Raw genomic sequence first — 18,019 nt, 5'->3', positions numbered from 1 at the left:
GAAGTTCTGTTGCACAAGATATATTATCATTATATATATACAAGAGTATCATTTTAATTATACAGTATCTGCATTGTTTACTATTTCTAGCTAAACAAAACATTTGTTCTTTATTGAACTGGTTAATCAACTACCCACGCTGAGCAATAATGCTTTAGAAAATGTTTTCTGTTCTTTGGCTGTCCGTATAGTTATCATTTTTTTCAGATTTTCTATAGAGTATGTATGCAATCTCAATAGATTCTGCAAAATATACTTTTTTTTAGTATATAGTTCTTTTTATTCTTTTATTTTTTTTAATCATTTTGAAAAATAAACTTTCAAATAAGTTTCTTTATTTTAATTCTTTTGTAATCATTTTGAAATTATTCAATGTAATCATTCTGTGAAATATCCAAGATTACATATTAAGTATTATTTAGTCATTTTTCGTATATTTTATTGATACATAGTTTGTGTGGTTAACAATATTATCCAGTGTTTAATTGTTTTTTTATTTGAAGATAGTGGAACACAAGAAACACTTTGTGGAAAAACCTCCCTTAGTATTGATTCAAACAACTCTTCGGTTTATGATCATTACCGTTCCGTTGTCACAAAACTCAAAGAGTGCTTAGATAATGAAAACAAATCAAATATTTAACTATCTATACTTTCTACATTGTTCTGCATTGTGTAATTAAGATGAAAAAAATCATTGAATTACTTTTTCATATCAGTTTAACCAGAACTGAGTACTGTGGAATCATTAGAATTTGAGGTGGTTCAATTTTCGTGGTATTCGTGGGTAGCCCTCACCAACGAATTTACATCCTCACGAAAACTAATTATTAAAGATCAAGTTTTCCTACTGAAACTGAAAACCTATGCATCCATGAAATTACATCCCCAAGAATAAGCAAAAATTCCACAATCTACGAAAATTGGCCCCCATGAAATTAAATGATTCCATGGTAAACGGTTAAATATATTGTGTTTTATAATATAAACAAATTATATCAGGCTAAATTGGGTGATAACATTCTCATGAAACTGTAAAGTTCAAATAGTAAAATAAAATATAAAGATCCAGTCAGAGTAAGATTAAACAAACAACTGTAATATCACGCCGGTTTTTTATATTCACAACTATGTATAAATTCTATTGTTCACATGTAACGACAATAGTCAGGCAGGTAGCAACAATTTTTATAGAGAAATTGATAACCAAAATAATGGTGATAACTTAGCCAATATAAAGATTAAGCAAATGTTGTCCAAGGACAAATAAGCCAATATATATATATATATATATATATATATAAATTAACCTGAATATACTATCTAAGCTGCAAAATAACACGTAATCCTCTCAAGTGGTGTGTATTGTGATAGTGTAGAAAAAATTACATTGTTCATTTTTTCCAATATATGATGAAGATAATATCAACTATACTCTGTCCCAAGATATCCTGGATTCACATTACGCTTAATTGCATGATATTTATAAATACCTCAGGGTTCAAACTTTTGTTCATTCAAAAGTATGAAAGATTTCTCAGTCAAAACGCCCCTGTTAGCTTATCACGTTTCGATACAATGCTAAAAAATGTGATGTCTACTGGGATTTTGTATTGCAGCAAGCCCGGATGATAACGTTGTAAATTTGCACGATGCATTCCGAGTGTATTCCGAATGGAGAAAAGATGTAAACAATTCCCACTATAAACCTCCGTAAGGAATCTTTTTCCATTCCTGTGAATTTTTCTGAGTGAAAGTTTATAATGTGTCAATGAAATTATCTTGGAAATAATCCCTTTCAACTATTTCAATTGCACCCAGGTATGTGTATTTTTATCAAAAATTGTCCAAATGTGCTGCCTAAATATATTGAGACAGACTATGGATAAATACAAAGTAATTTGTGTATCAAAATTAAAAATGAAATATACAGTTTTATCTACATGGTAACATTCAAATGATGGTATGATGGTGGGTTTGTTTACTTTTTTGATTAAATAGTGTAATGGGTAATCATAATTTTGATAGCACTTTATATGCTTGATGTTTGATAACATCTATAATGATATAATGTCTTAATTATAAAAAGGACAATAAAGGTCAAGTATAAAAATAAATAACTTATTTCCTTGAACTTTTTTTTTTTACAATCATTGCATAATATAAATGCAACAAAATATGACATTTGGCAAAAAGGCAATTTAGTCTAAAGTGTGTCTTAAAAAATAAAACGGATAATGTTTTAATTTAATGGCTTCGCTTCATGTGATAGAAAATATATTAACGGTATCGATTTTCAGACAGCCATTCGTACAGAGTACTGTAATCACAGAAGGTGACATGTTATGTTTAGTTCTGTACGCAGTCCTCCATCTGTATTTAACAGTGATTCATTCGTCCGGCATAACACCGCATCCATTTGTAAAGGGTTAGTTGTGAATAATTCGTCGAATTATAAAAAAATCTAGATATAAAGAAAATTATTTTTCATTAAAGATTAGTTCATTTTATCTCTAAAAATATATTTACTTTTTTGTCTTTAGCCATTACCTCTTGATCATTAATTGAAAATGATCAGATTGGATTGGAGGAGGAGGTTGTCTTGAAATAACTTAAACTTAAATGATAATATAATATGCTCTTAAAGCTACTGGTTCATTATACACGTGTTATGTTACTTCATATTGTATCAATTCATCTATTGTTTATTGTTTTGTTTTTCAAATTTAAGAAAAACCGTCTTTAGTTTGATGACTAACTGAATCTAAAATAAGTGCAAAATTTTTGAGTATCAAGAATCAAAATTTAAAAAGTAATATATCTGATATACTGCAGATGAGGTTGGTTCTTTTCTCAAAAACGCACCCTGGAAACACACGGAGATGACGGGATCTCTGAGTGGGGGACCAATGGTTCTCACTGTGAAGTCCAAGTACAAGCCTATTGGAGGAATGGTGTTCTCTAAGAAATGTGTGTGGGTTTTGTCTTTAATATTTTACTATGGTAAAAAAAAAGTTTGTTATTCAAATGAACACTCGTTTTAAATATCAGTTATGCATAAAATCAAATTTTTATTGAGTATAACATGTTCTAAGTCATTTTCTTTGTCAAACAAAGTTAGGTTTATAAATTTTCTATCGACATTTTGAGAGGTTAACTGATGTTAAAGTAATGCTATGATTGCTTTAATTTGTAAGTTTCTAGTCCCTAGTCAAAAATTCAAAGACTGCTCGGATATATTGAAGAAGGAACCGTACAGACGGAACAGGGATGGAGTGTACACAATATATCTGATTAATAGAGTCAAGAGACGGGTGTTTTGTGACATGACAACAGATGGAGGGGGTTGGACGGTAAGATCATTTTTTAAATCAAAAAACCTATGTAACCATATAAGTCCGTGCAACATGAAATAAACATCTTGTTGATATTGAAACCAAATCTTGATATGTATGTCTCAATTTATACGTCTGAATAGAAAGTAGGTATTTATATCTGAGTAAATACAGATTACTAGTAGATGGAATAGAGACAATAATTTTTGTAACTGAATAAAATACCACACGTATATGGATATATTTTCTTATACAAACTACATTAATGATTATAAACTGACATTTCGTTATTAAGACATATCAATTGGATATACGTTTTGGAAATTAATGTTCAACAAGGTAGTTATCTGCCGTTCATATAACTTAATATTGATTAAAGGAATAGGAAAGGTGACTGATTAGCGAGCAAATTCCATTCTGTAAATTTCTAGATTGTTTTCATAAACTTTTCAAAACTTAATCATGTGCTCTAGCAGGAACAATGTAGTTAATGCCAAGTTCAATCAGTGTGGCTTTACGTAATACAGAGGAGATTTGACGGTAGCACAGATTTTCAAAACAAATCCAAGAAGTATGCTGAAGGATTCGGACATCCTGGTCATGAGTATTGGTTTGGTAAGCGTTTATATTTAATAACTAGTTTGAAACTGAAACAAGAATTAAAAAGAGTTTTTTTTCGATGAACACATTTATGATCATGATTAAATATATTTAAAGCAACATCATCAATTTATAAAATATCGGTCTTAAAGAATATTATTCATTTTTAAGATAAGAAATCATAGCAAACGCAAACTTTAAAGAACAAGGAACTTTTTGATATAAATTGCGTTTTGTTGATAGAAATAGCAAACAATTCGCATTAAAGAGGTTCGCACCTCTGATTTCGGGTAACTATTTATGTCACCTCTTGTCTAAAAATTCTGCTTCACATATTAATTTATTTTATTTGTAGATGTGTATTTTACAATGCCAAATAAACCATATTGAATAAGATTGTTAAAAGAAAATTATATATTTACAAAGTTTAGTAAGGACTATACTTTGTCGAGGAAAGTTTTCAAGAAAAAAAATTTCATAACTCAAAAGTTTTAGAGTACAGTTTCTTTAGCCTCCTAATTTTCAGCACAGTATAAACTTTCAGATAATTTGTGTATTATGACATATTTATATTGTTCTGCAAAACATATCTGAACAATATTTTAATATTTCTATATATATTTGAGAATATATTTGGGCATATTTAGCTTATATTTCAAAGAAGTCAAGAAAAAATAAAGTTTAGTTTTTGTCTAAAATTAGCTTATTACATGTCGCTTCTCAATTTTTTGGGATGTGACCCCTACTTTTTTAACTTTTAAATGAGACATTAAATGAATGTCTATTTGTATGCAAAGTTTTGGAAAGAGGGCATCGCTATTATTTTTTCATTTAGTATTTTTTTTATTTGATTACTCCAAAATTTTGACACAGTCTTTACATTTGCTTTTGTATTCATTATGTACTGGCATTTGAAGCCATCGGTAAAACAAGGTTTTTGACACTTTGACTTAGATATAACTTTTAGACTCTCTACATGTGTTCAACTTCATACTGAATTAAAATCATTACTAAAGAATAGGTAAAACTCTAAATACTTGTTTGATTTCTTCAAATAATCAATTTTCATAACAAATTTTAGCAATAATTTCAGGAAAATTATTATTTCGGTTTGGGGCTCCATATTTCAAAAGAATGACATGTGACATAGGTAACAAATAAAATAAATGATCATTTTAGGTCCCAATCTTTATACCCAAGATGTTTTCGGATGATTGACATTACTAGCATTTCAGGTGCCAACCTCCTTAATGAATTCACTTAATTTCTAAAATGTTGAACTCCCTTTCCAGGTAACGACGCCATTTATGATTGAACAAAGTTCGGAAGATGAAATTAAGGATTGATGTAAAGAAATTCAACGGTGACAAAGGATATGTGCAGTATTCAACATTTAAGGTCGGAAACAAGTCTGACAAGTACAAGCTGACTGTAGGAGGTTTTAAAGGATCTCTTGGCATGAGTGAGTACTTCATAAACATATCGAGTATGTTTACTATGTACCATTTCGTTTATTGTTCACACCATTTACTTACAGAATCTGCCATTAAAAAAGTTTCAACGACGACCACATATGTTTCAATGAATTAAAATGTTACCAAGCAGATAAGACATTATTTCCAATTATTATTTTTTAATCAAACATCTTTGAATTACAGTACAAATAAAGTTTAACATTTGAAGAGAAATTAGCAATGAGTTCATTCTCTTTCTATAAAAAGAAATGTTCTTTATAAGTTAAATTGTATTTTACAATATTTAAGAAACTCCTTTTCGTGACATGGTTCGCAAACGAGGGTTTTCATTGTATTCCACAGGTATTTCACATTAGGTTGGAGAGACCATGTATATTTTAACTGTGTGATTCTTCCTTCAATGATAAATGCGAAGATACATTTTGTAACTCTTTGCTCAATAACCCAGTTACCGCGGCCGAAATTCTTGAGGTTGTTAAAACTATTAAAAATAACAAATCGCCGGGACCAGATACTGTTGTGAATGAATATATTAAGTCATCCATTAATATCATGATACCATTATATGTTAAACTTTTTAATTTAGTGTTTGATACTGGTATTATTCCGGAAGCCTGGCTGGTCGGGAACATAAAACCAATATATAAGAAAAAGGGTAGTTATGCTGACCCACAAAATTACCGTCCGATTACTCTTTTGAGCTGTCTAGGAAAGGTTTTTACTTCTGTATTGTGTAGAAGGTTAACTACTTTTGCTGATAATGTTAATCTTATCAGGAAAAATCAGAGTGGTTTTAGAGAAAATTATTCTACAATTGACAATATGTTTGTTCTTTACTCCCTGATTGAACTTTTTTCACTTAAGAAAAAGAAACTCTTCTGTGCTTTTATTGATTTTAAAGCTGCATTCGATAAAGTGTGAAGAATAGGATTATGGAAAAAACTCATTGAATATCAAATTAAAGGGAAATGTTTAAGGGTTGTTGTCAATATGTATAATGGCTGTAGATCAAGAATATTTTATAATAATGATTTTTCCGAATATTTCCCTTGTCAAAATGGTGTCCGTCAGGGAGAAAACTTATCTCCGTTTCTTTTTGCATTATATCTTAATGATCTTGAAGATTTTTTATCACATGAAAATGTCATAGGACTAAAAAGCCTGTCTGAAGAAATTGAACAAAATTTAAATTGTTATCTAAGAATTATGATTATGTTGTATGCAGACGACACTGTGTTGATGTCCAAAACCGAAGATGATCTACAATATCAGCTTCATTGTTTTCAAATGTACTGTGAAAAATGGAAATTACAAGTGAATGTTGAGAAAACTAAAATTATTATTTTTGGTAAAGGTAAACAAACCTCAAAAGTATCATTTCTATACAATGGTAACGAAATAGAAATCGTCAAGGAATTTAAATATTTAGGAGTTATATTTTCAAGAACAGGCTCTTTCTACAGTGCTAGGAAATATGTAGTGACGAGAGCAACCAGAGCTATGTACGCAATAATTAAAAAGTCAAGAGAATTAAATCTATCGATTGATTGTCAACTTGATATGTTCGACAAAATGGTTGTTCCAATTTTACTGTATGGTTCTGAATTGTGGGGTTTTGAAAATTTATGTATCATTGAAAAATTGCATCTTAAATTTTGTAAACTTGTACTTAGTCTTAAGACGTCCACACCAAATTTTATGATCTACGGTGAACTTGCTAGATATCCATTGTGTGTGAAAGTAAAAATTAGAATGTTGAATTTTTGGATAAGATTGGTAAAGAATCAAAATTGTCATATATATTGTATAATTTTTTACATAGCCTAACACAAATCAATAATTATAATTTCAAATGGGTTGAATGTATACAGAATATTTTACATGAATGTGGTCTAAGCTATGTCTGGTTGACGCATAATGTAGAAAATGAAAAATGGATTTTAAATGTTGTTAAGCAAACTTTGATTGACCAATTTCAACAAAAATGGGTCTCTGATTGTAACGCATCTAGTAAAGGATTGATCTATAACTTGTTTACCAATAACACTTTTGTACCTAGAAATTACATAAACTCTGGTGCTTATATGAATAACATTACTACATTAGTTAGATTTAGAACAAGCAACCATAAACTGCCAATTGAGACAGGCAGATGGAACAATGTACCTAGAAATCAACGATTTTGTAATTTATGTAAAAATAACATTGGCGACGAATATCACTATATTATGATATGTCCGGAATTGAAAGAATATAGAAAAGCTTATTTACCATCAATGTATTTTAGACGACCAAATGCTTTCAAATTTTTTGAATTATTTTCATGTAATAAATTAGCTGTTATTAATAACTTATGTAAATTTATCAATATTATTGATAAGAGAGTCAACTCTCCAGGTTGATGTGTACAGTATACACTCTTGCTTTTTGTATAATATTGTATGTATTGTATATTTTCTCTATGTTGTTTTATACAATATGAGAATAAATAAAATGAAAATGAAATGCAAAAATACTTTACAATTATTGCGCTCAGTAATGGTCGGGGCAATGATACTGTGAACAGGTAAATAAATAAATTTTCTACTTAGCAATTTAACTCTATTGTTCCATTTGTTTTTCAACAATTTTGAACTAAATTTTTGTGATGAAGTCATTTAATTACAAAATGTTTACCTTTTAACAAGTGCAAGAGTTGGCTTGCTGTTGATATAACTGATTGGGTTTTAATCGCTGGAGAAAGTAAGTAGGACAGAAGGGCGCTATTTTGCACCATTAAACACAAAAGAGTCCCTTCTTAAGCATTATTGTATCTTTAAATCAAAGTACTGAAGTACTGACGGGAGTTGATTTTATCGATTATCATTTATTTTAAAATCAATTTACCTTTCATGGCAATTAGTTTTTAGTTTAGTATTTGAATTACGCACTTTTTTATAATATGGATTTTTAGACTTTTCTGACAAGAATTTTGAGAAACCCCATACGAATCATGTTGTGTAATATTTAAAGATGGATTTTAAACTATGTATGAGTAATCGAAAAAATTCTAAAATTGTATGGATCCAAGCACTATTGATATCGAACTATCGTCTCGTTCAACCGGAGGTTCGGCTGTCTCCCTTAATCTCCAACAGGCAAGAGAGCCTCTTTGGTTGTTGGAGATTTACAAAGAAAGCCGAACGTTTGGTTCTATTTGTTTCTATTATTTTCGAGAACTAAGTCTTGTCAGCGGTTGTGATTTGTGCTAAGGTCCAAACACTGTTTCACTTTTTGTTTGGCAGAGGAACTGCATAGGAGAGTTAATTAAAATCAATTGAAAATTGTGTATTTGAGTATTTTTTAAAACTACGTATAATGCCACGTGAGTAGCAAGATATCTTTATTGGTTAGGAGAGAAAGAAAGAGAGACAGAAATTTTTTTTGAAATGGAGTTGTCTTTCTTTTTTTCCCGGTAAATCGAACTGAGAAGAGCACATGGTGTACATCAATTATGATACCCAGATAAATAGGAATAAGTAAAGTGTATATCACATATGAAATAAAGTTAAATGTATAAAGTAAGGATGTCAACGAGTACCCGGTTAACCGGGTACTCGATCGAACGTCCGAGTATCGAATACTAAAATCGGTACTCAGTTACTCGGATGTATATTTTTTAATATTTCTAAGTTTATTTAATAATGCATTAAAACATCGGTTTTAAATCTTAAAATGTCCTTTGCACTTGTACATAAAGTAATTAGGATTTCCTACGCCTCTAAATATGCTAAATGACCGTTATCGCAGTGTTTATATAGTAATTATCGTGACCAAGCACCTGTTACATGTACACTGTACCTAGCTTTTCTCACCTTTGGCTGTCTTCTACCCCTTTTTTTGGCTTACTTTAATGATTTGTTTTCACTGAACATCGTCGCTTATATAGTCTATTACTGTGGAATCATTTAAATTCGTGGGGGCCAATTTTCATGGATTGTGACGTTTTTGCTCATTCGTGGGGATGTAATTTCGTGGATGCGTAGCCTACTGTTTCAGTAACAAAGATAACTCTTTCTTAAAAATTAAAAATTTCATTGTTGATTTAAATTCGTGGGGGAGGGATACCCACGAATACCACGAAAATTGAGCCACCACGAATTCGAATGATTCCACAGTATATGAATTAGAGAGCACACAGTAGAGAAATTGAACAGACCTAAAATGCCGCCACCGACTTCAAAGAACTGAAGATTCAAAAAAACGTAAAATGTCAGCTGTGCAAGTAAACTTATTCTATACGGGGGGAACGACAAACATGTTAAATCACACTCGTCTTAAACATAAGGAGGACTTTCTACAAAAGTGACCAAGGTTTTACAGTTATCAATGTACTTGTTCATATGTATTTACACTCTTACCGAGTACCCGGGTACTCGACCGGAAAAACGTCCGAGTAACCGAGTACTAAAAATTGACCGATTTGACATCCCTAGTATAAACACAATCATAAATATAAGGAATCGTTAACAAAAAACGATTTTCTGATTTGTATGTGTGTTAAATGTAACAAAGTCACGGTGAAATCCCCCCCCCCCCTTTTACCACAGATGATTTTAATTTTTACGGACATGTCCAATTCGTAAAAAAAATAACGCGTAAAAATTCAAATCACCCTATTTTATGACAAATTCGTAAAAAATTACAGCAGTAAAAATTACCCGTTATACGGTATGTTCTGTTCTCTGCTTACCAATTTAGTTCTCAATATTTTTTTTTCAGTTTTTCTATAGATAATATATGCAGTCTTAAAAGTTTTTTTTGTAAAATATACTTTAAAATGAGTTTCTTAAATTTTCTTTGCAATTATTTTGAAAATATTGAATAGAAGTATTATTTTAAATACCCAAGATTTCATATAAAATACTATATTTTAGTAATGTTTCGTATATCTTATTGATACACATATTTGTAGTTAACAATGTTATTCAGTGTTTAATTGCTTGTTGGACTGAAGATAGTGTAACACAAATGCTGATTTATGGAAAGAACCCCTTTAGTATTGATCCAAACAACCTTTCGGTTTATGACCGTTTATAATGTCACAAAACTCACAGTGTATATATCTAACGATTTATACTATCTACATAAAACAACATTGTGTTATCAAGATGAAAATAAAAACATTGAATCAATTTTCCTGATCAGTTTAACAAACACTGAGTAAATGGTTCAATATATCGTGTTAAACAATATATAGAGGATATCAATATTGTGTGATTTTATATTTGCATTATCCAACGAGTTGAAATGGTGTATATATTCGCGAGGCTTGCCGAGCGAATAAAACCATTCCAACGAGTTGGTAAAAGCAAATATTAAATCACACAATTATAGATGTTCTATTTGTCTCATACAATTGGACTTCTATTATAAACCATTTGAGATAGTCCCTGATAAGACTCGAATTGATACCACGTTGTGTTATGCAGTTATTGTGACCTCGCACAATACAATTTAGAACGTCATTTTGGAAATCAAATCTTAGTGTTTCAATATAAAGTTTCACTTAAATAAACCTTGAAATAGTATTTAGCTCTAAATAATTTTTTTCTAAGAGCTTAATTACCTAATTAAATGAAAATACTGATCAGAAGACTTTAATAATCAAGTTTATTGACATTCACAAAGTTGCAAATGCTCGTTAGTTTGAATTGACTCGACGAGAAACAGTTGTTAGTATTTTATGAAATCAACACTAGCCTTATGATTCGAAATTGAAAATTGATGCTTTCTGGTTGTGGAAATAAAATCTTAAGTAACATTATTACAGTAAGTTCTTGTATATAAACACAACCAAAGCTTTCTGTTTTTATCGCTCGCAGCGGAAGAACGAACTCCTTAATAGCTTAACGTGATTTGCATTTTTATAAACTACTCAGTGGCGTTGGAAGCAAATTGAAAGTAGGGGAGGGAGCGCTAAACTTCTGAAAAAAATATTGACGAGCCAAAACAAAATTCCTTTGAATGGCTGAGCCCCCCCCCCCTCGGTTCCGACGCCTATGTTACACAGTTATGTGTTGTTTTTCTCATATTTGTGATTTAAATCTATGACAAAATCTATTTTATATCAATTTTTGGTAGTAAATATAGTCATGTTGAAAGTAGTAGCAAATCTTCGAAAATAGGTCACTGAAGAATTGAAGGTTGTCTTGAAAATAATTCGGACCGGAAGTATTTGTTAAAGCATCACCCATTTGAGAAAGCAAAGGTTTATCACACGGGTAGTATACACCACGCGTATGAGGAAAAAAAAATATATCATGCTTACTTTGGTGATAAAAAAGCATTTTCGTGAAATTGTGAAGTTCAAATAGTGAATTGAAATATATAAGGAATAAGAAATCATTCTTTAAGTATTATGAGGTGATAATTGTGGTCGGGACGAGATCAAATCCAATAAAGCCCGAAGGGCTTTATGAAAGATTTGATCACGCCCCGACCGAAATTATCACTTCATGATATTTAAAGAATGTTTCCTTATTACTTATATTTATATAATTTTAGGCCATCGTACGATTAAATATTTAAATATAAATAAACAAACCCCGCTGGCGCCTCAATTTGGCGTCATTTGTGTTATGAGTTATATAGTACAAAATCGATACGTAGTGTTATCACAGGCAAAGACACTGGATAATGTAAATATAAAGATTTATTCAGAGTAAAATTTAACAAAAAAATGTAAAATCACGCAAGTTTTTCTATATCTACAACTATGTATAAATTGTATTGTTTACATGTTACGACAATAGTCAGGTTAGTAGCGATATACTTTTATAGAAAAATCGATTACTAATAGTGATAACTTGGCCAATATAGAGATTAGGCAAGCGTTGCCCTAAGACAAATTAGCCAATGTATGTAAACATTTACCTAAATATAAATATAGGTATATTTATCGAAGCTAATAGTGTAGAAAAATGTACATATTTTTCGAATTATAATGATGATTTGTATCAGCTGGATAAATACAAAGTGAGTTGTGTAGTACAAATAAATTTACGTATTCATCTACACGTTAGCACTTAAATGATTGTGGGTTTGTTTGTTTGTTTGGTGTTTTTGGAAGGTGGGGTTTTTTAAGGATGATTAGTGAAATGAATAATCATACTTTTGATCAAACTTAATATGCCTGATACATGTATCATCCATAAATTATAAAAAGGATAATTTAGGTCAAGTAGGAGGATAATTCAATAAGTTTCTTGAACGCCTTTTTGCAACAGTTGCATATCATGCAATAAGATATCACATTTTGCATTCGTGAGTATAAGGTTGGCAAAAAAGCAACAAGGTGTAAAGTGTATGATATATAATGAAAAAAAAACATATCGCCGTTCTGGCTAAAAAGAATAATGTTACAGTTTAATGGTTGATTTGAAAGAGGAAACCATATATATATTCACAGTATTGATTTTCAGACAGTCATTAGTACAGCGTACTGTGATCACAGAAGGTGACATGTCGTGGTTAGTCCTGTACGCAGTCTTCACCTACTACAGTTATCCGTTCATCTGGAATAACACCGCATCCATTTGTAAAGGGTTGGTTGTGAATAATTCTTCGATTTATTAATAATCTAGACATATTCAGATTAGGTTTGGGGGGGGGGAGGGGTTGTCTTGAAATAACTTAAACTTAATTGATGATAGAATATGTTCTTAAAGCTACTGGTTCATTATACATGTGTTACTTCATATGTATCAATTCATCGAGTGCTTTTTGTTTTGTTTTTCAAATTTAAGAAAAACGCGTCTTTAGTTTGATAACTAAAGGAATCTAACATAAGTACAAGGAGTTTGAGTTTCAAGAATTAAAATTTAAAAAAAATATATCTGATATACTGTAGATGAAGTTGGTTCTTTTCTCAAAAACGCACCATGGCAACACACGGAGATGACGGGATCTTTGAGTGGGGGACCAATGGTTCTCACTGTGAAGTCCAAGTACAAGCTTGATGGGGGATTGGTGTTCTCTAAGAAATGTGTGTCACTTTTGTCTTTAATGATTTACTACGCATAAAATAGTTGGTTAATTAACTAAACACTAGTTTTTTAGCTATGCGTGAAATATTTTTTACTAAATAATACATGATATAGGTCAGTGTCTTTGTCAAACAAAATCAGGCTTTTAATATCTCTATGGAATTTTGAGAGGTTCACTGATGTTTAAGTAATGTTATAATTACTTTAATTTGTAAGTCCCTAGTCAAAAATTCAAAGACTGCTCAGATATATTGAGGAAGGAACCGTACAGACGGAACAGAGATGGCGTGTACACAATATATCTGAGTAATGGAGTCAAGAGACGAGTATTCTGTGACATGACAACAGACGGAGGGGGTTGGACGGTAAGATCATTTTTAAAAATATATGTAACGAGAGTAGTTCACAACATGAAATGAGCATGTTGTTGTTACTGAAACCAATTCTTAATGTGTTCATCATTATTTATACTATGCAAAACAATATGTTATGTATTTCTATCTTCATTTTTTGGGAGGGGAGGGGGGATAGAGACAATAATAACGTTTTATTCCTTAAAAAAAAGGACATATATGAATATATTTTTATATACAAACTGCATTTGTGATTGTAAATTGACATGAAAACTGATTTTGGGTATAAGTTTAGGAAATAAATTTTTAACAAGGTAGTCATCTGCATTTTTTTCAACTCAATGTAAATTGAAAGAAACGGAAAGATGATTTAATTTCTAGATAATTGTCATTTACCTTACAGAGAACTGAACATGTTCTCTAGCATAAATAATGTAATTAAAGCCAAGTAAAGTTATTTTGACTTTTGACTTTAGGTAATGCAAAGAAGATTTGACGGTAGCACAGATTTTCAAAAAAAAATCCTGGCAGAAGTATGCTAAAGGGTTCGGACATCCTGGTCATGAGTACTGGTTTGATGGTTTTATATTTAAAAAGTAATTTAAAACTGAAACAAGAATAAAAATTGTTTTTATGAACATTTAATTGATCTAAATTAGCCTTATTTAAAGAAATATCATGAATATATATTTTTTCGGTCGTAAATGTTATTCATTTTTACAATAAGAAATCCTAGCAAACTTTTAATACCAAAAATCTCAACAAATATTGTGTAAAAATTATAATGTTTTGGAATAAGAAATTTGTAAGTTTGTTATCTATATGGTTAGCTATGATTTTCTTTTTGAAAATATATTGTGACTTTTATGACATAACTATATTTCTAATAATCATTAAAACAATTTGCGCAGCAATTTTCCGTTCATAAAATTGCATAGAAATAACAAGAAATTAGCAATAACAAATCACTTAATTCCTATAATTTCTATAATTGTAGTCTTCTTTTCAAGGTAACGACGCCATTTATGATTTAACAAAGGCTGGGAAAATGAAATTAAGGATTGACTTAGAGAAATTCAACGGAGACAAAGGATATGTTCAGTATTCAACATTTAAGATCGGAAGCAAGTCTGAGAAGTACAAGCTGACTGTAGGGGGTTTTAAAGGATCTGTACTTCATGATAACATCGTATGATTTTTTTATTTGCCGTTTTGTTAACAGTTCAAGCTATTTATTAGAAATCTGCCAAAACCTACATATTTAATGTATTTGAGTGCAAGGAAGCACATTAACCATTATACTATATGGTAAATCGTTGGCTTTAATGGGTATATCGAAGATACATGAAATACATTTATTTTTTTTTATTTTTGTCCACTTTTCTTATTTTTGTTATTCAAACACCTTTGAATTTCAGTACAGATAAAACTTTTGAACAGTTAAAGAGAAATTAACAAACGGTTTATTTTTTTTTTCATTTAACAGATATGTATTTCATAATTTGAAGTTATATTATAAAATATATAAATAATTTTTTTTTAAACTCCTTTTTTTGACATTGTTTTACAGAAAAGGGTTTTCATTGTATTGTACATGTGTTTTCACATTAGGTTGGAGTTTATAAAGAAATTAGTATTCTGATATTGTGATGGCAAAAATGCTTTACATTTATTGCCCTCAGTTATGGTCAATCTATGATACTGTGACCAAGACTGTTTATTTCGCTTCACAGAAAATGTTAACTTGAGCATTGAGAAGGAAATGATTTAACTTTTTCAATGAAGAATTTAAGGGAACATCCGAGAAAAAATAAATCAAGCATCTACATATGAACTTAGTTGATCCATTAATTTTCAACAATTTTAAACTATTGTCCTGATGAAGTCACTTGATTACAAAAAGTTTCCCTTTTAATAAGTGCAAGGGTCGGAATGCTGTTGATATAACTGATTGAGTTCTAATCGCTGGAGTGTAATCAGTAGGACAGTAGGGCGTTATTTTGCATCATTAAACACAAAAGAGTAATGTTCCTTTTTTAAGCATATTTCTAAAGAAATAAAATAAAATTACAGTTGCTGATGATCTTGTTGATCTGCCCAAATTGCGGTCATGATAATTCTTAGTTAAGCGTCATTTACCACACTAACATTTTCAAGCCGTATGATTTTGTTTCTTTAGAATCCATGTATTCATAATAGTTTGTAATAAATTAATATTATCTTCTGAATAGAGGATTCCATTTCCGCTCATAACGGAATGATGTTTTCTACGAAAGACAACGACAATGACACGTGGGAAAAAAACTGTGCAGCAAAATATGGGAATGGTTGGTGGTTTAATAGATGTCACCACACTAATTTGAACGGAATATACTTCAAAAAACAAACTTCTACAGGTGCTGGAATGACTTGGTATTATTGGGAGAACGGGAATAAATGGGAGTCGCTTAAATCATCAAAAATGATGATAAAGCCCAAATAAAAAACTCTGTATTGGTTTAAGTGAATAAATGATAACAATTGCTTTTCGTTTTTTTTTTATCCTTCTGTAAAGTTAAGTGACATATTTCAAAGAACACCCCGGTGTCGGCGCCCACCCCTAGAAATGACAAGTTAAATTCAATATAAGCCATTCTTCCTATTGACAATGGAAATGAAAGTTTTGTGCGTCCTAACTAACAACCGGAGCCAACGGAATTTTTATTAGTTACACTGCTTTCAACAGTAACTTGTAAAATAAGAACTGATGTACACCTATATCGATCTCGATTTTGACTTGTTAATAATATGCATGATAGGATGGATAGGAATGAAATAGTTTGTTATCTATGTAGCAGGAATGGGTTCAATTCACATTATGAAATCCATATTTGCCTCTATTCTTATTTACAATAATATTTGGAAGATTTTAGTCTATATTTATTGTAGATATTAAACAGGTTGCACACGTTAAGAGAATAGTTTGATCATTTTGTCGTCGTCATTTGCGCCTGTTAAATTATTCTCGGCTCTTAAATCACAAAGAATCTGGAAAATAAATTACAACAACATAGAAAACGGTAAACATATTCAGAGTGTGCTTCTGACATGACCCGTCCTATTACATCTATGCTGGTTTTTTTATTCAAATTTCAACTTTATAGATAGGGGAACTGTAGCATGTGTAATTAAGGAAATTTCAAATCAGACCCCAATGTGGTTTCGAAAAGCTTTTCTGAAAATTAAACAAAAGAATAATTAAATTTTGTATTCTCTAACTAATGCATAAAATATGATCATAACATTTTGGGATTACTCAAACATGATTTTAAGATTTCTGTAAAACTCTCTTTTAACTCCCTTTAATCAATTTGGCCATGGTCCATGGTCCAAATAACAAAATTCACACTATCTTCTTTATTTCATAAGTCCGGAAGATGTATTTTAATATTATTGTAAAATATTTGTAGATATTTTTGGGTCCGATGTTAGTTTTGTAGTAATAACAGCATAGATTGGTTCTCTATCTCGTCCTACATTTTCAGTTTCCCGAAACAGCTTTTCAATTGTAGCCGGTGAATTGTGCTGAATGACATTAAAATCAACCTAATCCCACCGTGCATATCACAAAGCTTATTTTACTTTTAGATATGCAGCAACGTATATTCAATCCGTCCTGTGTATTTATTTCAGTCCTGTATATCCCTTCAGTTCTGCAATGTGTAAAAACTGAGCGCATCCTACCACTGACACCTTCATATACATATCTGAGCAAAATTATAGCATGTCAAACGTTGCATTTTATTCGATCTTTTTCATTTGTATTGTATAATTTTCTATTTTTATTCTATAAATTTCCATTTGCATTCTATAATTTTCCATTTGTACTATATAATTTTCCATTTGTATTGTATAAAATTAATATTCATGTGTATTGTACTATTTTCTAGTTGAATTGTATAATTATCCATTTGTATTGTATAAATATTCCTTTGTATATATGATTTTCCATTTGTATTGTAGAATTTTTCATTTGTATTCTACATGTATAATTTTCCATTTCATTGTATACTTTTTGTTTGAATTCTAAATTTTTCATTTGTAATGTATAATTATCGTTTGCATTCTATGGTTTTTCATTTGTATTGTAAATATTTCATTTGTATTTTATTATTTTTTTCCATTTGTATTGTATAGTTTTCCATTTGTATTGTATAATTTTCCATTAGTATTCTATAATAATATAGTAA

General features: G+C 30.3%; 1 pseudogene; it reads left to right on the top strand.

Annotated features, from left to right (window-relative positions):
* The window catches only part of LOC128158612 (ryncolin-1-like), a 31,152-nt pseudogene extending 13,617 nt beyond the window's left edge, over window positions 1-17,535 (top strand).
* The last annotated feature ends 484 nt before the right edge of the window (window positions 17,536-18,019 follow it).

The sequence above is a fragment of the Crassostrea angulata genome, chromosome 8 (genome assembly GCF_025612915.1).
Source record: "Crassostrea angulata isolate pt1a10 chromosome 8, ASM2561291v2, whole genome shotgun sequence".
In the NCBI taxonomy this organism is placed as follows: domain Eukaryota; kingdom Metazoa; phylum Mollusca; class Bivalvia; order Ostreida; family Ostreidae; genus Magallana; species Magallana angulata.
The sequence above is the reverse complement of the archived record's forward strand: the minus strand, read 5'-3'. Positions and strand labels throughout refer to the sequence as shown.